Raw genomic sequence first — 21,755 nt, 5'->3', positions numbered from 1 at the left:
AAATAACAATACAAATGTCTTCCTTAAAATATGTCTAGGGACTATGGTTTTGCAGCTAGCAGTGTACAATTGAACAACAGTGGAGAAATAAACCAAACCAAAATAACTGTAATACCATGATTCTTAGGGTAATAAATAGCAGGGGTTTTTCGGTTTGTTTTTGGTTTTTTTAAATCATTATTCCTCAACAGGCTTTTTTTAAACTAAAAATAATTCATCTGGAACAATTTAACTCATTCAGGCATGAAGCAACAAGACACACATTTTGGAAAATTAAACAGTGATTGTGGTAGTTGTTTGTTTTAAAATGACGTGCAAGAAGCTTGCAGTTTGTCATTATTCTAGATCTACAGATGATCATTCCCAGGACATAGTCACAGGCCTTGTAGTAAAGCGCTACCTTCTTGGAACAGACTACTTTCTTCAGGATTCCAGACTAACTGCAGAGCGATGTGTTTTGTGTCTTTCTTGAGAAAATGGAGTCCTGACACATTACTTCCTAATGTCTGACATGTCTTAATGTTTAATGCAGGAATTTTACTTCAGATACATGGAGGGGCTGGTCAGGATCAGATAACACTACAATGCAATGCTGTGCTCCTCTGCATTTTGAATGATGTATTCCAAAACTACTTTCTTTCTGGAAGATTTTCTTACCTTAGATACAGTTATATCAGTGCCAGCTTTATCATTCCCACAGGGGCAAGAACAGCTTGCAAGTTATATCTAATTAAAGCTGTGATGAAGTAGGTCAGCTAATATTTCACAAATTCCAGCAAGTGTTCTAAATGTTAATAGTTTAGACTTCCTGTGTTTACTCTAAGTCACAGAAAATGCATACTAACTAGAAATGCAATGAATGCACAAGCAGAAAACACATGCCACAATGGGTTATTATGATAAATATTCCTGAAATCCAGTGACTGCAGTACATTAACTCACACAAGTATATTCTGCAGTGAATTAATATGGTTGCTAGCCTCATCTTTTTTATATTAGTGTGGGATTGCAGGAAGAGACTTCTGTAGTGCCAGGTGGAAGTAGCAGATGCGAAAGCCTCTTTGGTTACAGAAAAATAAGGACATAGTAAGTGAGGGTAATCCTGCTCTCAAGTGTCATTATCAGTTGTAATATCATAGTACTGACTTGGAGCTTTATCCAAATCATCCAGATCTCATTGGTCTGAAAAACTGGGCCAGAAATAATCTTTTTTAGTGAGATTTCTGTTACTTCTTGCTTCCCCTCAGGCTGGAAATAGTAACAGCTTTTTTGTGATGTATCAGCACTTTCACCTTTTGTTGGATCCATAAAGCATGGAGGTTCATGGAAACGAAAAATAACAGCATTAAAAAAGTTAACTAAACTTTTCTAAACCTCAGAAACAGTTCTGAGTTCTGGATGAAGGGTGGAATCAGTTAAGTAATTATTCATCATTATGTAATATATATACTGCTGAAGTGCCTGGAGCCCTCAAACAGTTTGGGGCCCCGCAGTGTAGGACATTGTGCAAACATATGGTAAATGACAGTACTAGTCCTAAAGACTGTACAGTCCCATATTAGGATTCTGCACCTAGATCTGTTAGTGTCAACCTCTGCCTCTGTGAAGTGGATCTGATTGAAAGATAGAAGGCCTGGTCTGTCTAATCTGCAGAGTCCATCACAGGCTTTGTTTTGTTTTAAATAAAATGATAGATTAATTTAGATGTCATCTCCTTTGTAATACATTTAGATTGGATATTTATTGTAAAATACTCATTGTAGAAGGCTCAAAAGTAAAACAGAGGAGTGGTAAAGGCAGTAGACATTTTAGCCATTTTATAATAGAAATTTAGGGCTGGAAGGGCCCTCAAAAAGTCATCAAGTCCAGCCCCCTACACTGAGACAGAACCAAGTAAACCTAGACCATTTCTGACAGGTGTTTGTACAACCTGTTCCTTGGAAGCCTATTCTAGAACTCAGGTGCCCTCACAATTAGAAAGTTTTCCCTAATATCTAACCTAAATCTCCCTTGTTGCAGATTAAGCCATTACTTCTTTTCCAACCTTCAGTGGACATGGAGAACAAATCATTACTGTCCTCATTATAACAGTGCTTAACAAGGTGAAGACTGTTATCAGCTCTCCCTCAAAACTAAACATGCCCAGGTTTTTTAATCATTCCTCATAAATTAGATTTTTTTAAAGCTTTTTATCATTTTTATTTCTCTATCATCTGATTTTCTCTGAGGAGGAGATGTGCGATCTTCAAGCACAGGAAGCATCTGATGTGAAAAACAAGTCCTAGATTTCTATTTTAATTTATAAACATCACATAGTCAAAACCAAGCCAAAGTAGGACCTGGGTATCCAACATAATCAAAATCAGATTTTTAGCATAGGAACACATCAGGGTATCTTTCAGCAAAGCCCATATTTCTCAGGGAGTTAGCAATTTACCATCTCACCCTAACCAGAATGGTTTTCTCACTGACTAATTCATCATAACTGTCTTCTCCAGTCTTGTTGGCACACCTTTTATAAGGTGGTTTCCCAGCATACTCTCTGCTGGTAGCTGGCCCTTTAAATTCAGGAGAAACAAACAGCTGTGCCCTTAAACTGTTTGGTAGGAATGCTAGCAGGCTGCAGTAATCCCTTGTCTTTTAGCTAGTAAGTATTTGGCTTGTTTCTGCTTTTGCCTAGTTCTTTCTGTTGTTTTAAGAATATTCTTGCTTTTGGGGTGGCTTAAAATTCTTCTTCAGCATTCTTCCACAGGTCTCTGGGGCATTATAATCCCCTCTCCAAACTGACTATGAGCTTTGGTCATGCTATAAAGATATGAGGCCTATTGTACACTCTTACATAGTTGCTAGCCTTTTCTGCCTAACCCTCCCTCTCCCTTTTGTGCTTACTGTGTTTTCAGCTGAACTAAATTATTTGGAGGATATATTCATGTGCAGTGGATGTGTTACCACATGGTTCCCAGAATTTCTCTGGGCTTGCCTGAGAAAGAGGAAATACGCATTGCTCTACTGGATCAGACCCAGGGTTCATCTAGTCCTGTGTCTTGTGTTGACTGTGGCTAGTACCAGCTGCTTCACAAGAACATAAAAACTGCCCAGTAGGTAGCTGTGGAGTAAACTGCCTCTAGGAAGGTCTTGTCCTAATCCTAAATACGAAGTGATTTGCTAAAGCCCTGAAGCATGAGGTTTTAACACTAACTCCCCCCTCTAATAATGTGATTTTTTTTTTGATTCTTCTGTAATGTTGTGTCTGAAATAAAGTGTGATCATAATTACAGCCTGGGGGGCCAGACTCTGCAATCCTTCCTCATGCTGTGTGATACTATACTCCTCAGTTTCAATGGGACTGTAGCTCACCGTAGGACAGGGTGGTAGAACCTATCCCTGAATGAACAAGCGCTGGCCATAACGTATCATAGCTTAAATCCCTCACATTCATTCCACCCTCATGTTGTAGAGGACGTGTTTCCTGGTGTCTCCATGTGTGACGTTGTATGGACATTTCTGAATTGGGTAGTGCCAGACAGCAACTCCAGTTCTTGACAAGCATCGAGAAATTTTTTTTTTAAATTAAAAACATTCAAAGTGCCCAGTGTGGAGATTTTGGGGTTTTGCTAAATAAAATGTCTCAGGTCCCTTCTCCCCGACCCCTGCCCCAAACAGGATCCTTTCAAATACTGTTATCTGTGAGCTGCATCTTTTCAAATTCCTGAGCTGACGGCTTGTTCTATGATTGCTCACGTCTGGTGGTATCAGTCACGTTGCATTACATTAGATGACTTAATTAAAGTAAGCATGGCATGAGTCATCCAACTGGCTATGCTTTCAAAGTGGAAGGCTTTAGAATTAAGCACTTGAAAGGAAAAGATGTAACAGTAGCACAGATGACTTCTTTAGTGCTTTTGCTTTTACCCATCTTCAGTGTTAAAAACCTAATCACAGCAAAGGAAATATCCTCTAGAGGTTAGCGAAGGGGCCTAACTATCTGGCTACTTATGCTCTATTAGTTGCTCTGCTATGGCCTCGTTCTGTGACCCTGGGCAAGTAGCAAATTCTGTGTCTCTCAGTTCACCTCTTTATGCAGTAGTTATTCTAATTGTGTTGGTCAAAGTAGCCAATCCACTAATCTTATTGAAATAAAAGAATGGATGTGAGATCAGAAAGGGTTGCAACTAGCTACCCCAGATCAGCACTTGTATTCACTGACACAGTCCAAAGCATATTAGGGCTCTTTTGTATTAGGGCTCTTTTCACTAGCAATGGTCTTTTTGCTATGCGGTGAGCTAGCCTTGATCCAGTAAAGCACTTGGGGTAAAATTTTCAAAATTGACTTCAGAGCCTAAGTCACATTGACTTTGCGTCTCTAACATAAATCCATAGCGACATGAATATTAAAAAATATAAAAACAACCCCCCACATTTTCCCTCCCCACATTCCCTCTCCTCCCCCCTCCCCCCCCCACACGCCCTCCGCTTGTGCGCATACACACACAGAGGTGGTGGTAGTGGTGGGAGGAGAACATTCTACCAAAAGCAAGACATTCTATTGCACTGGGCAGAGGATGAGAGAACAAACAACGCATGACAGATGTTTGTCACATTGCTTAATGCACTATTGGCAGGCATTCAGGCCCAGCTCCTTAAAGATTTAGGCATTGAAATCAGTGGGAGTAGTTGTGTGTGGGGGTGTGTGTGGGGGTGTGTGTGAGAGAGAGAGAGAGAGAGAGATGAGCATGGTATCAGAATCTGTGTAGAACACATTTAGGCTCCTAAGTTCTTCAAGGTCTTAAAAAATGGAACTTTTAAGTACATGCATCTCTTTAAACACATTAGTAGGTCCACTGGCTTCTGCTCCACCTAGATGTTAGTTCTGAAGGGGAGGTGAATTTGAATGATGTCCCTCTCAGAAGCGTAAAAACCCAGACACCCCACACATTTGGGATCAGAAGCTTTGGGGAGAAAAGAAAGACATTAATAGCTTAATGGTTTGAATGGACTCCCGCAGTTTGTGAATTGCTTTGGGGTGTAGGCTGGAGATAAACACACAGGTGCCTAGAGGGAGGCAGCAGTGCATGTGGCCAGAGGTAGAAATGTAGTCACGTAGGAAGCACTTTACTGGAAAATCTTAGCCCCCAAGTGAGTTTAGGCGCCTATGGGGATCAGCGTGAGTTCTGTGATTCATAGAGGAGCCTAAAACTGTGATTTAGGTGCCTAAGTAGCTTTGTGAATATAGGCCTCAGCACCTTGACTACAGAGCTCTTGAAAATCTGGCTCTGATCAATTTCAATGGACTTTCAATCAGGGTCATATGAAGATTGTTACAGGTGTCAGGAGATGCAGAGGAGAAAGATGTCTTTCCAAAAGGGGCAATACAGAGTTAAAGGACATAGAGAAGGCCAGTGGTAGGTAACTCAGAAATTAATAGACAGACCAAGTCTGTAAGGAAGATTGAAGTAAGTTCATGAAGGGTTTTTAAAAAACACAAGGTAAATAATTTTGAACTGGATCTGGAAAAGAGTGGGGAGAGAAAGGTGCTGTTGGATGGTGAATGGTGTAAAGTTGTCAATGTCAAAGCATAGAACCCAGTAGGAGGAAAGAAACTCATTAAGATTTCATTTCAGTTGAATAATGTAATATAATATAGGCTTTAAAAGCCAAAGACTGGATTCGGGTTTCTCAACAGTGCAATGGGCTGATGCCTCAATTTTAGCTGCTTTGACTTGGAGAGCAGATTGTTTGATGTTTTTGTCAGATGAGAAGACGTTCTCTTCCCTCACACTGTGATTCCCCCCTATCCCCAGCATTAGCAAAATAAATGGTATTAAAAATATTATCAGAAGGGATTTAAAGTTCTGGAAACTGATTGTTCTCGGTAAAACGGTATCAGCAGAGGAAGCACCACTGGTCTCAAACTCTGGTGATCTGGGCAAGTCACTTAATCTCTCTGTGCCTCAATTCCCCATCTGTAGAATAAGCATAATACTCCCTATTTTGTGCATTTGTCTATTTAGGCTGTAAACTCTTTAGACCAAGGCTCTGTCTATGTATTTGTATAGCACCTAGCACAATGGGGGGTCTCATTTTCATGTTGTGGCTTCTGGTCCTACCATAATATAAATAATAATCCTTCCAGAGCCTCAAGGCTTGTAGTGTATTTATATGTAGGTAAAATGACCTGACTATAAAATATGAGATTGAGATATATACACATTGGTGAGAAGAATTCTCAGATCTGCTAATCATATTGCTTGATCTATCGTGCCCTTTTATAAATGAGATTAATGACTCAATTTTTAGTAAATACCTCAGAAATGAAAAACTTATTTTATTCTACTAATTGTGTCACATATGTGTCTCAAAGCATCAACTGTGCAAAACTGGATTTCCCTGTGGTTCACATGATGGTGAGCCCCTATGGTTTTATTAATGTCATTGTTCCAATTTCTTTGCTGTAGCCACTTATTTTGATCATTGTGCTAACGCAGCAGCATAAAGGCTGGTAATAGCAAAATTATCATGTTAATTTCCATTAGCAAATAGACAAGAGTCTCTCCCTAACTTGGGCTTTTCACCCCTGTTTTCTCAGTATAATGAATATAATTATGACAGTTTATTTAGGCAAATAATTAGTTTTTAATTGTAAAAGAAAGATGAATCACTGCCACAGCTTTTATTGATTTCATTTACTCAATTGTCGTTGCTGTTTTTAATGGCAGCTTTTATTATTAACCTTGTTGATTTATTTGCATTCATATTCTTTCAAGTAGTAAATTGATTCAGGGATTTTCACCAATGTAATCATTCCACCTACTTTTGCACTGGCTCCAACACTCCTTTCAGTTTTTTTAATGTAAGACTAAACAAAGTTTTGCTAACAATGATCCATAGCTGTTGTAAATTAGCATAGCCATATTAGACAGAAAGGAGCTGTGCTGATTTACGCCACCTAAAGATCTGTCCTAGTATGTTTATCATTCAAACCATATGCCGTGTGCTACATTAGGTATAAACAATGAGTCCTGTAGCACCTTAGACATCTGACCAAGTGGGTTGCAGCTCACAAAAGCTTATGCCTGCAGAAATCTGTTAGTCTTTAAGGTGCTACAGGACTCTCGTTATCTTTGCTGTATGCAGACTAACACAGCTACCCCTCTGGAACTTTACATTAGGTCTGATTCTCCTCCCATTTATGATGATTTTACACCATTGTAACTCTGTTGGCTTCAGTGGAATTACTCAGAATACACTCCAGGATTAGTAAAATAAGAATCAAGCTTTAAAAGTCCATAATAGTTTTTTCTTTTCTTTTCAAAAGACAAATTAAGATGTTATTTCCTGTATCTAAATGTATTTGTTGTGTTGTATACTGTAGATCTTGTTTGTTTGGCCGTAAACCTATTTTCATAAAGCTGTTTATATGTTTTATGCTTCATTTTAAGCATCTTTCTGATTTCAGCTGGCACTATTTAAAACTTGTTATATACATAGTTCTTCTCATAGAATGGAGTTATCTACCCATTTATAATGAAAATGCACTGTTTTTTTTTAAAAAAGGACAGCTTTCAGCAAAATAGGGTGTACTGCAATGTGATATCTGTATTGCCGAAATGTGCTGGATAAAAAGAGGAATCTAAATAGGCAATAACATTTCTGAAATCTACCAATAACCCAAGAGCAACAGTAGTCATAACCATAACTTTTCAAAACCACTCTTCTAAAATATTTCTTCAGCCTCTTTTTTTGGAGGGAAAGATCACTGTTTCATCCTCTAGTTTCATCTTCTGCCTCGTGACCAGTAATAAGTATGCTCAGCTATGTTTAGGCAATAGGCTTCAAAGTTTAGATCCTCCAAATATGTTTTTGTTCATTATGAGCTTCTGTGGTTTGATATATGGCCTGTGGATGGCCCATGTGGTTATAAGACCTATGGATGACTCCATTGCAGCTGAAGGTTAAAAACTGGATAAAAATTAAATGATAAACGTAGTCAGATCTTGTATAGCCATATAATAATAATCATAGCCATTAAACTATACCAGCAGCCACTGGATATTAATATGAAATTTTTATCAAAGCCATGATTCATGATCCAATTCATGGATAATTACATGTTGTGTGACAATCCTGTTCATAGTCTGAATCTTGAGAACAGCAGCTGGCAATTCTGACAAAACTCTATGGTTTCTATTGGAAAGATAATTTAGGCAAATGCTATGGGTTACAATTTCTTCATATGCAACAGGTGTGTTGTATATGTAATCTATTTGTAATTCTTAAAACTTTTATATTATACTGCTGTACATCTCTAAAACATATTACACATTTAACTATACCGCTGCATATCTTGTTACATGCTATTGTGTGCATAGTGATAACACTTGATTTTCAAATTGTCGTGGAAGGCTGCAGGGCAAGGGAAGAGATTACTTTTTTAACATGACATGATAGTCATTACATTATCAATATCACATCAATAGAAAGTGTGCACAGAAATGAAATATCTACAGTTGAATTAGCTGTCAGATTTGTAGCATTTTACCTGATTTTTCGGAAGAAATATTTGGGGATTATGCAATTTGTCCATCAGGATCTGTGTATTTGTGTTTTGACACAATGACCATTCGGGTGATTCAGATTCTTGTTCGTGGGATGAGGAATGCTCTTGTAGGGGAAAAAAATAGGATATGATCAGAGACGGTGTCATGACCAATGTAAGTTTCATCACTTAATGCACTGCTAGAAGGTGCTTAGTCACTGTGGTGGTGAGGGTGGGTTAAAAACCTGAATAGAATAGAATGATGCATATCCAAGGGGGACAACTTAAAGTTGACTGGGTAACCTAAACTATGGCATTTATTAAATTTTGAGTGCTTGACTTTGCAACTTTGATTCTGGGATGTGTATGTGTGTGAATAGAATATATATATATATATAAAATAAACAAAAATATCAGATTTATTCTTATATAAATCACCCTGGGTCTTTATGATGTCATGTATAGCAGACTGATTGTTAGAAATACCAAAACTAATCCATGTTTCCCTTACTCCCCCCTCCCCAACTCCCACCCCTTTCTCTGCCCCCCTCCCCCCCCACACACACCCACTGCCTTGGCTATTGTAATTAAGCATTGTGGTAAGTTATTTTTGCTTATAAGTTTCCACTTGTAGCTGGCACACCTCTCTTTGTGTGCTGCTCCTCTTCTGTGCTGACCTTTGTGGTTTACTCTCCCATATCTTAGATGCTTTTTAACTGCTGGTTGGTGCTATTATGACATATCTAGCTTTTGGTATAATCATTTATTATGAAGGTAGGCATGTTGTTATGTTGTAGTGTGCATGATGCATTAAAAATAAATTTCCCTGTTTTGCTGAGAGCTTTCTGCATCCAAAACCACCATGAGAGAGAACTGGCAAACTTCAAGCATGAGAAGATAACATTTGTAGAAGACACAATTCTCTCTCTCTCTCCTTCCCCCACCCTGGATATAAATGATACACAGTGGTGAAGAGTGGAGTAAATGATTAATTTTCTCTCATTTTGGATGACCTCATGCAGTTGATGAGAAAAGGGTTTGGTGTTTTCTATCTGAATCTCTGCAAACTACCATGGGCTTGAATGATTTACAAACTTTGGGCATCTATTCTTTACATCACCAGCAGGTAAAAAACTAGTTACCTCCCTTCCAAATTTTGCCATTTCTACTTTTAGTTAATATTGACCTGTACTGAAATTTATCGTGAAAATATTTTTCATGACCACTGCTGTAGTGTAATTCCACTAAAGTCAATGGAGTTGTGCCCTTTTATGCCAGCTGTTAATTTGGCCCACAGCATTTAAATGTATATCTTTTGCAAATTTGAAGAAAGGCATGAGCTCCCATATATAAAGAGCTGCCTGGCCACAGCTGACTTTATAGAACATTAAAGATGGAAGTGCTGTGTTTTCTTTTAAGGCTACTATGATGAAAGTGAATAGTTTGCTGTTTGAATGTAAAGCATAAAATATAATGGTTCATCCATATTTTTCTGCCAATATTCTTTTCACTGTGACTTGAAAGGACCTGCCAATTGAAGGTATTTTTTTTTCTAGAACTCTCTGCACACTGGGCCCAATACAGATTTCATATATGCCCGTTTTATGCTAGTGTGACCCCATTGACTTAGGTGGAGTTACTCTTGATTTGCATCACTGTGAGTGAGATCAGAATCAGGTCCATTGAAGTCAGCCTACACACATTGATTTTAGGTGTTCCTGGTTGCTTACAAATAACTCAAGCAAAATTAACTTGAGAATGGTTTTTCAAAATGTGGAATTACTTTCACTTTTTGTGCCTTTTATGAAACGTTGTTTCCAAGAGATCAATCTCTTAATTACATTATATTTTTTTTCTGATGCTGTCTCTGAGTAACAATAAGCAGGTCAGCATTGGCTGTAGCCTCATTTACAGCTTGTTGCAACAGCAAAATGTTATGATCCCAATTCTAATACTGATTCAAAGAACACTTGCCACTCTAAAAGTGAATCAGCATAATATGAACATGCTGTAAGACTTACAAGTTAGGAAACAATTTTTCTTTGCCTGCTCCATTTTTGTAAAGTAATGCAAGCAGCAAACATCACTAACATTGTTAATACTAAAGAGGGCTAGGCTACTTGGCTACTGGTTTCAGTATACTTGTTATGCTTAACTTGTCCCTGGTGAGTCACAAGTGAGAGTAAGAAACATGATTTTTGTAAGGAAAACAAGGCCGCAACTTAATTAAATAAGAAACAATTAAATAATAAAGGCAAATAGTCCTTGCCATGCTGAACTAAAGGAAACAAAAGTGCCTCAGACACAAGGGATTGACTCTTTTGACCCGGGCTGGGAGGCTTGCCACTGTGGGCTGTGTAGATATACCCGAAGTCCCTTTTACACCACTGTGCCTTTCTTTTAGAGCTGGGTGAAATTTTATAACTGAAACCCCTTTTGTCAAAAATTGGAGATTTGGTTCAACTGAAACATTTTGCAAATGAATGTAGAATTTGCTGAATTGTTTTGGTTGGGGGAAAAAATGCCCCCTCTCCCAACAGAAATGTTTTATTTTCAGATTTTCTAAAGTAAATGTTTTGATTTTTTTTATTGGAAATTACTTTGTGTTTTGAGATTTCCTTCAATTTTTTTAAAAAAGTTTCCAAAAGCTTGAAATTAAATGTTTACCTTGACCTGAAATGAATTTGATTTTTTACTTTTCAGTGAACCAACAACTGTGAAAAAAATCATTTTTGATTGACCCAAAATTATATTTTTATTATTATTTTTCAGAACCGATACCAAACCAAAAAAAATCAGTTATTTGTACAGTGGTACCTTACTTTCCTTTGCCAGTGGCTTCACTGAGAATCAGGCTCAATGAGTTGCACCAGAATAACACAGGTGCTACAAAGTGATGAATCAGGCCCCACCTGTAAAATTGCCTAGCAACAATTTTCCAGACTCCCTGGACAATAATGCTGCCATGCTCCTGGTAAACCCCATTTTTTATTCTTAAATAGTACCAATCCATAGCTACACATATGGATGAAAGACTGTTATCCTCTGAGTGCTCTTTGTTCTCTGAGCTCCCAACAGCACAGGCAGTTTGGAAGTTGGGTACATCCCTCCTACTATTACAGATATTCCCCTCTAGATTGGCAAAGATTGCTTATCATAATCAGATCATGGGCTGTTTGTATACAGCCCTTACTAACTAACTAACCTGTACTGATAAAAACAAACTCTAGCTTTCACAGAAACTTAAGATTGAAGATGAAAGACCCAATGTCAATAAGTGCACACTGTCTGGATGAAAATTGCCTGGACAATTGGCATTATTGCCATACCAGTATACTCACCTCAATCGGATTCTTTAAGATTGTTGCACGCTGTAATGTGTGTAAATTGTGTCCATAATGACTTGTCTGGCTGTAGTGCACCTTTACATAGAGAGACATTCCCCATTCCCTGATCCAGGGGCATCAGTCATTTTGGCTTCAGTGCAACCTGCTATGGAAGAGATATACACACTATGCCCTGTTGTGAAGATCAGACTTTCGTTATTCCTTGTTCTGTTGTCCTCTTAATATAAAACAAAAGTAATTCTAACTCAGAGTATATGAAATACTCTGTGTGTGGAGAAACATAACATCCCTCACATCCACAGTGGTCACAGCCAACCAGTCCTTTGGCACTTCCAGGCCAGTACAGATGGAAAACACTGGTCTTGTTTTGCGTCCATTTGTTTTCATGTCTAATAGGACTCAGGTCATTTTGTTCCCATGTTCCAAGAGTGATCTTAACCAGCAGCCCCACTGCACCATTTTGGATGGAATTGATACCCATTTTGTCCTTGGTGGAGTGTTCAGACTATTACTTCTATTTCTGCCTCAGCCTCCTCTGATATCACAGTTCAATTTCCTTTTGTTCAAGTCAACCAACATAGATAACACATACACAGTTCCAATAGCCTTCAATGAAAGCTATGTTAATATATACTGCCTTCCAAATCGTAAGAAGGTCAACTCTTGAATCCAACTGCCTCTCCAACCACAACCAAACTTCCTTCTCCCCTGCACTTACTCAACTCTGAACATAAGCAGCTGCTGCCTCCAGTTTCTCTTTTCCAGCCCTTTTTCACTCACTGAAACTGCTTTTGCCAATCTCTTCTTGCCTAAATGTCAGGATCTCTACTCCATCCTTATCCTTCTTGACCTCTTGCCTCCTTTTACCAGCAATCAGGCCCTCCTTGGCCTCTTGTATTCGTGGGATGGTACAAGTGATAGATGCTGCAGTTGTTGGCAGAGTGCAGGGGGTGGCGAATCAACACAATAATATACAAAATAGGATACGCATGGTGGGGTCTAAGTTGCACAGGATATTAAACGTGAGGGGAAAGGAGCTCATATTTGATACAGTGGAGATAGGAAGAGGGATTCAAAAAGGATGTTGATGTGGTCAAAATGACAGGCCAGAAAGATGATTTCCAAAGCAGATTTTTAAGTGGCTTTAAGGAAGGCAAAGTGTGTATCAGTTAGGCCAGAGTGGATGAGGTCAAATGACACAGGCCTGGACTGAGTATTGAGAGAAAGAAAGAAACCGATCTTGGCTATGGTATACAGGAAGAAGTGGCAAGATCTGGACATGGCCTGGGTGTGTAGGACTAAAGCAAGAAGTGAGTCAAAGGTGACATCCAGATTAAGGCAGGAGGACTACTTGCCTGATGATTCCTACAGGAAATTGCCAGTGATAGTGTGTCCAGGCAGGGTTGCAGGAGGGATTATTGATAATGTTAATACCTACTGTTTATTTACACCATTATCCATTTTTTAAAAAGACAAAAACATTACCCTGCAAATTGGGTAATTGTTAGTTTACACAATTACTTGATCCTATTGCTTGTCCTTCCCCTATGTTCAGCTCACTCACTTTGTGTGCTTACACCCATTTATGTGTGGTGGTAGGGAGGAGGCTAGAGTTAATTGGGTTGATTTACCCAGAGACCTGTGGATGGATAATAGATGGCAAACAGCTAGAGATCGTCTAGTTATACTATCCTTGCTTTAAAGTCCTTAATGACCCATACATATGTGGCACGAGCGCTGGAAGGAGCCAAGTGAGCTAGAGGAGGGCTGGAAAAGAGGGCTGCTTTTGGTTTGTGAACTTTGATCAAGCCTTGACAAATGAAGTGGATCCACTCAAAGCCTTCCACTGTTATGATTATTTCCTATTTGTTTCTATTATGGTGGCACCAAGATGCATCGATCAGGAGGGTGACTCTGTTGTATGAGGCTCTCCGCAAACACAAAGCAAGATTGTCTCTTATTCTAAGTGCCCACCCAGAGAAGCAAAGGGGATAAGGTGTCCCCTTACTCTTCTGAGTGGGCTGCCTACATTGTGGGTAACAATGCAAGGGGCAGATCAGTCTCTCAGAGGTAACTACTTCCCCTTTCACACAGGTGGGCAGGCAGGGGCGGGTTTGGCCAGAGCCTTGTCTCCCCCTCCTCAATGCGCTCAGCCAGCATAGCTAAGCCAACATGCAAGGATAGGTGGAACAATTTGTTACTGCTATAGACTAGGAGTGGATTACTTCCCCTGGGAGCAAAGGGGAAACAGGATTAATTGTGTCTGAGGAATTCTACTGCTGGGGCAGCATAGCTACACACACTGCCCCTGCCTCAGAACAGGTAGGTCTGTCTCAGTGTAGCCCACAGAGGTCGATGATGTTCCTGCCCAGAAGATCATTAAACTAGTCAGCCTTGACTGCCTCCCTCCACACCCCTGCATTGTTGCATTTGGACAAGTTGTGATGAGCAGTCACCTCCCTCTCTCCCCACTCTTTTGCTGGTGAGTCAGGTCTAATTAGGACCACTCACATTTGGCCCAGCTATCCATGCTTCCCCAGCACTGCAGCTAGGAGGCAGTGACTGGCCAAGGTGCAAGAGGTAATTGCTTCCTTTTCCAGCTACAGCAGGCAAGTTTCCTTTCCTAGAGGCAAGATTAGCAAGATACTGTATTTAAGCAGTGTATCATTTGTCTATTTATTTTAATGTCACGATAGCTTTGGAATGTAGGGGAAAACATGGTGATGTCTGATTAAAACAATACATTTTTAAACTGAATGGCACAAATACTGTTAAATAAAACAGGAGCACATCTATCTAAAACACTTAGCCCTAGTATTTAAAAAGAATGTAGCCCTTAGGCAACCCATCTCATATACACATGTTTCTGAAGTATAAGAGAAGCAAAGTTATTCCCATCTCGCCTCGTCAGGCTGGTGCAAGTGAGCTGGAGGTCCAAAGAAAAGTGTGACGTTAGACTCTGGAGAGTTCATATATTTAGGTTCATTGCATTAGAGGACCTTGAGAGCAGGAAATAGCATCTAGAAATGTGGATCTCTCCAAAAGACAGACTTTCCCATTAATGTCAACCAAATGATTTCTGGCTTGATAATAAAACCCTCTGCATAACTCTTCCAGTCTTTATTCATCCCATAAAGATTCCACCTGCACAGGAGGAAAGAGGGAAAAAAAGAAAGGAGAGAAAAAAATGAATCGAGTGACTTTGTATGTTAGGGGATTGACAATGAGTATACCCTGTCCTAGAAAAATAATGGTTGAAACCACAACATATTTATTTCAGTAGTGAGGATAAAAAATGCTATGTTCTATTACATTTCTATACTTCACATTGCATTTTCTCCCTCTGCTGGCAGCTAGATATATCAAAGTCTTAAGTAATACAAAACAACAAAACTGTTGGAAGACTTTAGGATTCTGGGATCTGGATGTTACGTGCTGAAAATTAGGTCATGCCACATTTTAGCCCAATTAGCCCTGCGGATGGATACCAGATATCACATATTTAGATCAGGCTGATGAAAAATACAGAAATGGTGGATTTTAAACAAAACTAAAAGCAGCCCCCTCTTTTTCATGAAGGATGCGCAAGATTCTAAATTATTAACGTCATGGTAAATATAGTCCATGGATTCAAAGTTGTAAATGTATTTATTTATTGAAAGAACAATTTCAGGTCTGTATTCTTGGAAGTGATAGTTCTTGGCTTAACATTCTGATGATGTTGTACAAATTACTGGTTTCTATTTTCCTGTCTGTGGTGTTTTTTTTCTTTTCATTCTTTTAAAAAGTATCTATAAAATATAGAATTGTGGGGGGGAGTCACTAAAGTTGCTAACAAATGAAAAATATTCTGCCATATGCACCAAGGAGAGGGGAGGATCCATTTGTTTCTGGGATACACTGCGAAAAACAATTTTTTTTTTTTTGGAAAGAAAAAGAAAAGTAATATATTTATGCTTCTTAGTAAAAAAATGGAAGGGATCTATTACTACTGACTACTACTAATGACTATTACTATTAGTAGTAATAATAGTATGATAGTAATAATATTAACAGTATAATTAATAGTAATATTACTATTCCTATTGACACTACCATAGACTAGTAAAAAAAAAATTATTTACAATAAAAAAAGTCAAATAAAACTTCGCTAAAACAAAATTCCTGCTCTGAGCTCCACAGATTGGGACTCAAATTTTTAAAAATCTGTTCAGTTTCTTTACTAATGTCAGAAGATAAATTAGTTCCTTATGGGGTGGCTTGTTTTGAAAAGAGAAAATCTGTCTGTCTATCTAGTCCCTTTTTTTATTTTATTTTGGATTTTTTGGACATTGCATGTGAAGCAATCAGCTTTTAAAATTTCACATGCGGGTGCTGGACTTCATTTTTTTAGTGGTTGGTAGATATAGGTGGGGCTTAGTGTGTGTGTGAGAGAGAGAGAACCAGGAATGTAGTTTAACATTAAGCCTCCTATAATTCTCCTATGAGATACTGTAGGATAGTAAATGTTATACTCACTTTATGGGTGAGTAAACTGAGTCAGAGAGCTGTTAGGTGAATAGTATCCAGGAGTTCTGATTAACAGTCCTTTGCTATAATCTTTATGCAGCTTCTTCTCCTTTTGTTGTAATCTGCAAGTTATAAAAACAGCTGGAGGCAACATTTCCTTTATTTCTTTATTTTCTTCAAGAGGTGAATGTAGAGCAACAATAATAACGAGTTAGAGAAATAACCGAGTTTAATAAGAGCCTACCTGGGCGAAAGCCGACAGGTGCTGAGGAGCACTTGGGTCAGACAAAGACATCTGCAAGGACTGTCAGTTATACAAAAGTAACTCTAAAGTCAGCAATAAAGCAAAAGCAGAAATTACAGCTGCAGTAGAGGAGAGACAGGTTGAGATCACAGAGGTACATTTCAGCAGAGTAGCAGGGTGTCAGATAAAGGAATTAAATAAAAATAGGCAAAGTCAAAAATAAAAAATATACCAATGCAAGAGGCTTAAAAGCAAAAAACAAAAAGTGAACTAGAATACCTGGAAGTGGAAAAGGACTCTGACATCCAGTGAAATATGGTAGAATGACTCCTTCATTGGGATCCTGTAATGAGATATTGTAATATCTCAGTATAAAATATATAGGAAGGACAATGAGATGCTGGAATGCCTGCATATTTAAACTATGTATGATGGGCAGATAAGGTTTTAAAAGTCGGGGAATAGCATTATGCCTAAATTCCCTAGAATCTCATAAAACAAAGATTCTGAATGGAGAGGCCCATCCAGTAGCTCTGTATGCATACTAATCCCAAGTTATAAGAATAGAAATATACTAGTAGGGTTCTATTACATGAAAATGATATTTAGTGTGCATTAGTGACAGAGATCAAATAGGCAACAAAATCTTATAAAGCAGTAATCATGGATAACTTGGACGACCTGCATATAATGTCTCACATCAGGGCAAAGTTTAGAGAAGCAATTTCTCTATACCTTCAGTGCTTTCTCCTCTGAAAAGCTGGTTTCCAAGCATACAAAAGAAGAGATTACTCTTAATTTAACCCTGACACACACACGAGTTGCTTCAACTCAGTGCTACTGAGCCACTAAGCAATGATGACCACAATATATAATTAAGTTCAATATTTTGATGAAAGAGATTGGACCGAAAACCAGCCCTGTGAAGTTAAACTTTAGAAAGGGCATTTTTTTTTTAAATGGAGGAAAGACTGTAACGTGAAAAGTGAGACCATTTTTAATCCATCAGCTCGTCATGGAGATTACTTGAGCATAATGTAATACAGTCTCAGAAGACAGACATCCCTCTAAACATAAAAAGGAGGAGGAAGGCAAGAAACAACCCTCTGGAACAAGGGTCATTTTTGCATTTTGTGTTTGTACAATACCTAGCACGATGGGTTCCTGGTCCATGACGAGGGCTCCTAGATGCTACAGTAATACCAATAAATAATAACAACAATTTGGAGAACTGGCAAGGCTCAAGAGGTTATTCAGGTCAATGGTTATCCATTGGAAAATAGAAATCCAACTCTAGTGAAGCCAATGGAAAAAGAGCACCTTTCAGGCATGCTGCAAAGACAATCCATTTGGCTGGGGCTTTGGAGAGAGCTCAAAGAAGGAGGAGTTGGTTTTTTGGGGTAGGTTGAGGCATAATTTGTTGCTCTTGCCGTCCGTTAACTCTATGTCACTTGGTAGTATTTTCTCAATGGATAGTATTTAAATAAATGCTAGGGTGCCTAGAGTGTTGGATAGTCATTTCTCTCTCTTTTAATTTAAATTCTTTAAAAAAAATAATCCAAATCCCTGAAACATTTAAATAAACGGTCACTTTGTTTAACTGTTGCTATTCAAAATGCAAGCACCCATTAACAGCTCCCTTTGCAGTATATGCCCTTTTTCTGTAGAGAGGCAAGATTTAGTCCTATCTTTAGAGAGCAGAAGTTCACATGCTTTGGTGCACAGTTCAATTTCTTGATGTTAGTATATTTCAGTTATTCTTAACATTAAGAAGTTTGTATAAGCATCACTTTTTATTTGCTTATATGTGGCATGAATAAATACAGATTTATGGATCCTAGCGTGCACATTTATTGTCTTACATGACAGCGATAAATCATGCCTGCAAATCGTGCATCAAAATCGTGAAATGGGCTACAAATGCGATAACAAATAAGATATTAAAAAGTTTAACATGTGTGTGAGGGAGGAATCAAAGACGCTCCTTGCCTGGAGCGCCATTTGATCCAGGGCTGGCCCTGCCCTTACCCTGTGCAGGACGAACCACAACCTGTCCCTCACATGTTATATTTATCTGCTTTTTTTATTTACGCTTTCTGACTTTTTCAAAAAATTAGTAAATAGTCCTTTCTCTCCCTTCCCTTTTACAAAGAAAAGAACCATATCAAGCTGAGCAGGCTGGGGAACTGCACTTTCTCTTTTGCCTGTTTCCCTGCAATGTTGTTTGAAATACTCCCCTAATCTTTATTGAATTGTTTCATAGACCTTGGGTGAAACCTTGATTGCATTTACAGAGCTACACATGTATAGGATACGCTAATAGGAATTGTAGAATTCCCTTTGATTTGGCTTGAAGAGCTGCTAATGGGTAGCCTTACCATCACACTGGTGAGTGTCAATGCAGTAACTATTTTCTGACTTTTGCTATCTGATGAGGACAGTATATTAAAATTCATGGCAACAAGCTGATGTGAATAATATTCAGTAACTCAGGGTCCAATCCTGTGAGGCGCTGAATGGCTTCAACTTCCACTATCTTCAGTGGGACTTCAGAGTACTTGGAACATTTGAAGAGGTGTCAGGACCTTTGAGCATCCAGCCTTTAGTGATTGGTTTTTGGTCTAATATTTTGATAGGAATGTTTTTTTTCTTCATGGAGCAGCATCTGTGCAGTGGAGATGGCAAGATTTCTTTTGTCAGAATGAGAGCTGTCTCATCCTATGCCCTCTAGCCAAATGCAGGATGCATGTATGGGGAAGAGGATTAGGAGGGTTTCTTTTATGAACAAGTCAGTTGGTGAAATGTATGTCAACAAACATAATTTGACCCACAGCATCTTATAATTTGGAGGGTGTATAAATGACGACAGCCCCAAGGCATGCAGTTAAGTGCAAAGTAATAGAATCAGGAAATCATATTTTAATAATAAAAAAAAAAATACTCAAGTGTGCACCAGGCAAAAAAGGGAGTGGGGGAGGGAGAGGGAGAAAACTCTGTGTTAATGTGATCTTCCCAGGGAAATAGGAGAAGAACATTCTCACAGGAACTTATTTTCTGATCTCAGGAATCTTGGGAGCTTCCTGTGAAGCATATGAATATGGTAGGCAACAATTTTAATAACCGTGTAGATAAGAAAAATAGTTGTGTGTTAAATAGCAAAGTATGTGTACATGTGGTCAAAATCGTAAGTCGTCAGTATATTCTTTATTTTTACTGTATAGGGACAATCCTATCATCCTTACTTGAGCATAACTTCCACTGAAGCCACTGATGAACATTTAATGGAAAATTCCCATTGAAGTCAATTGGGAGATTTCCCTGAGTAGGCTCTGCAGGATCGGCCCCAAAATTAACATCTGGTAATTGCATTGGCCCAGATTTTCAAAAGTGGCTAGTGATTCTGGTGGCTCAATTTTTGGTGCCTGCTGTAAGACATCCAAAAGGGACCTGGTTTTCAGAAAGTTCTCTGAACCCAAATTTGGGAAATCAGATTGCTTAAAGCTGTTGGGTTGGACACCCAAAAATCATGAGTTACTTGTGAAAATCTTGGCCTCCCTGTTTGAACTGTTATGTTTATTTTAGCTTTATAATGTGTTACAGATGTGCCAGCCCCATGTAACCTGCTTTCACATTGAACAGGAACATGACAGAAGTGCTGGGTAGAAAAAGCTTACTTTGCTCATCTCCCTGCTTCTTCACTTTATTATTGAATTTCCATTTTGACTCTCTGTAAAACAGCAACCGTTTGAAATGTGGCTATTATGGGTGTGCCCACAGAAATGCACAAATACCCATGGCATGCACTAAAAGCATGCATTTGTATGTGCAAGTATGTAAATTCCAAGGATCTTCATTTTTGGTTCTTATTTGATTAAAAATTTCCTGGGAATTTATCAGTGTTTATTACATACATTTTCAAAAGAGTCAGAATTGGTGCAAAAAATTAACTTCACAGTTTTCTGTGTAAATATCATGGTTAATAGTGGGGGATGGTAGGACAGGAAAAAATAACAAAAAGAAAAAAGTAAGAACATTAAAAGCAAAAGCAGTTTAATACTATGGTTTATTTAGTGAACTGTACATTAAATGTACATACACACACAAATACATGTGTGTATGTATATTCCACTACATAGCCTTACTTTAACAGACAGGCTCACATTTACACTTACACTAATTTATTATTAACATAAACACATCTACCTAATGATATGTACTGGATTTTCTTAATATCATCATTATTTTCATGTACTTGAGTGGTCCAAAATTCAGATGAAAATCTGTTTAAAAAAAAAAAATCAAATAGCTTTTGTAAAACCCTGGAATTTCTCATTAAAAGGGCCTTAGTAATTGCATACACAGGAGGACAGCTAACTTATGCAATTGCCTGAGCTACACAAGCAAATCCAGGTTTTGGTTTGTGCAGTAAATCTGTCCATTTCTGTAGATGCAGCTACTGTGCAGGCATTTCAAAATTGAGCCCATTACTCTAGGTATGTTTGCATAGCTTGCCACTTCTAGATTTAGAAAGAGTTTAGTAGCACAAGGGGGCCAAAAAAAAAAAAAAAAAAAAAGGCTGAAAATGAGGGTAAAATGTTGATCTCCTAAAGTTTTTCTCTCTCTGTTTGCCTCTCCATACACTAAAAGTGTTCTCCTATGAGCAATGGCACAGTATATGATTGCACTGACCCAGCAATTTATCTATTGTGTATGCTTGACAGTCTGGTCCCGATAGCTTCTAGCACTATTAACACATCACAGTAAGAACAGCCATGTTAATGTGTTTTAAATGTGTTTTAACCGTATGGTTCTGTTGGGTACCTAGGAAGTTGTGGCAGCTGGGTACCATAGAAATAAAATGCATTCTTAATATAAAAAGCAAAAATACCCTAAGCCTTCACTTTCCAGGAAACTCACAGTCACAAACACTTGAATTACTTTTCTTCTCCAACCAAGCTCCTCCAATTGTCCTCCTCACCTCTCCCCAGGAATTACTGTCAGCATCCAAAGCTGAATATTTCTCATAGAAACTTATGAACAGTTCACCCTGAACCACATTAAAATGGGTTTGCTAGTTGATAGGTCATCAGAGTCCTCAAACAGGGCACAGATTATTGTG

The 21,755-nt window shown here is 38.4% G+C and overlaps 1 long non-coding RNA gene across 1 annotated transcript in view; it reads left to right on the top strand.

Moving 5' to 3' along the window:
* The first annotated feature begins 2,593 nt into the window (after positions 1-2,593).
* The window catches only part of LOC137164549 (uncharacterized), a 201,797-nt gene continuing 182,635 nt past the window's right edge, over positions 2,594-21,755 (top strand). The window contains exon 1 of the long non-coding RNA XR_010923098.1: positions 2,594-2,647. This is a non-coding gene — a long non-coding RNA (uncharacterized lncRNA). The remainder of the gene's footprint in view (positions 2,648-21,755) is intronic.

Source organism: Emydura macquarii, unplaced genomic scaffold (assembly GCF_026122565.2).
Source record: "Emydura macquarii macquarii isolate MOO-44397 ecotype Brisbane River unplaced genomic scaffold, CSIRO-AGI_Emac_v2 contig_2676, whole genome shotgun sequence".
Taxonomy (NCBI): Eukaryota; Metazoa; Chordata; order Testudines; family Chelidae; genus Emydura; species Emydura macquarii.
The sequence above is the reverse complement of the archived record's forward strand: the minus strand, read 5'-3'. Positions and strand labels throughout refer to the sequence as shown.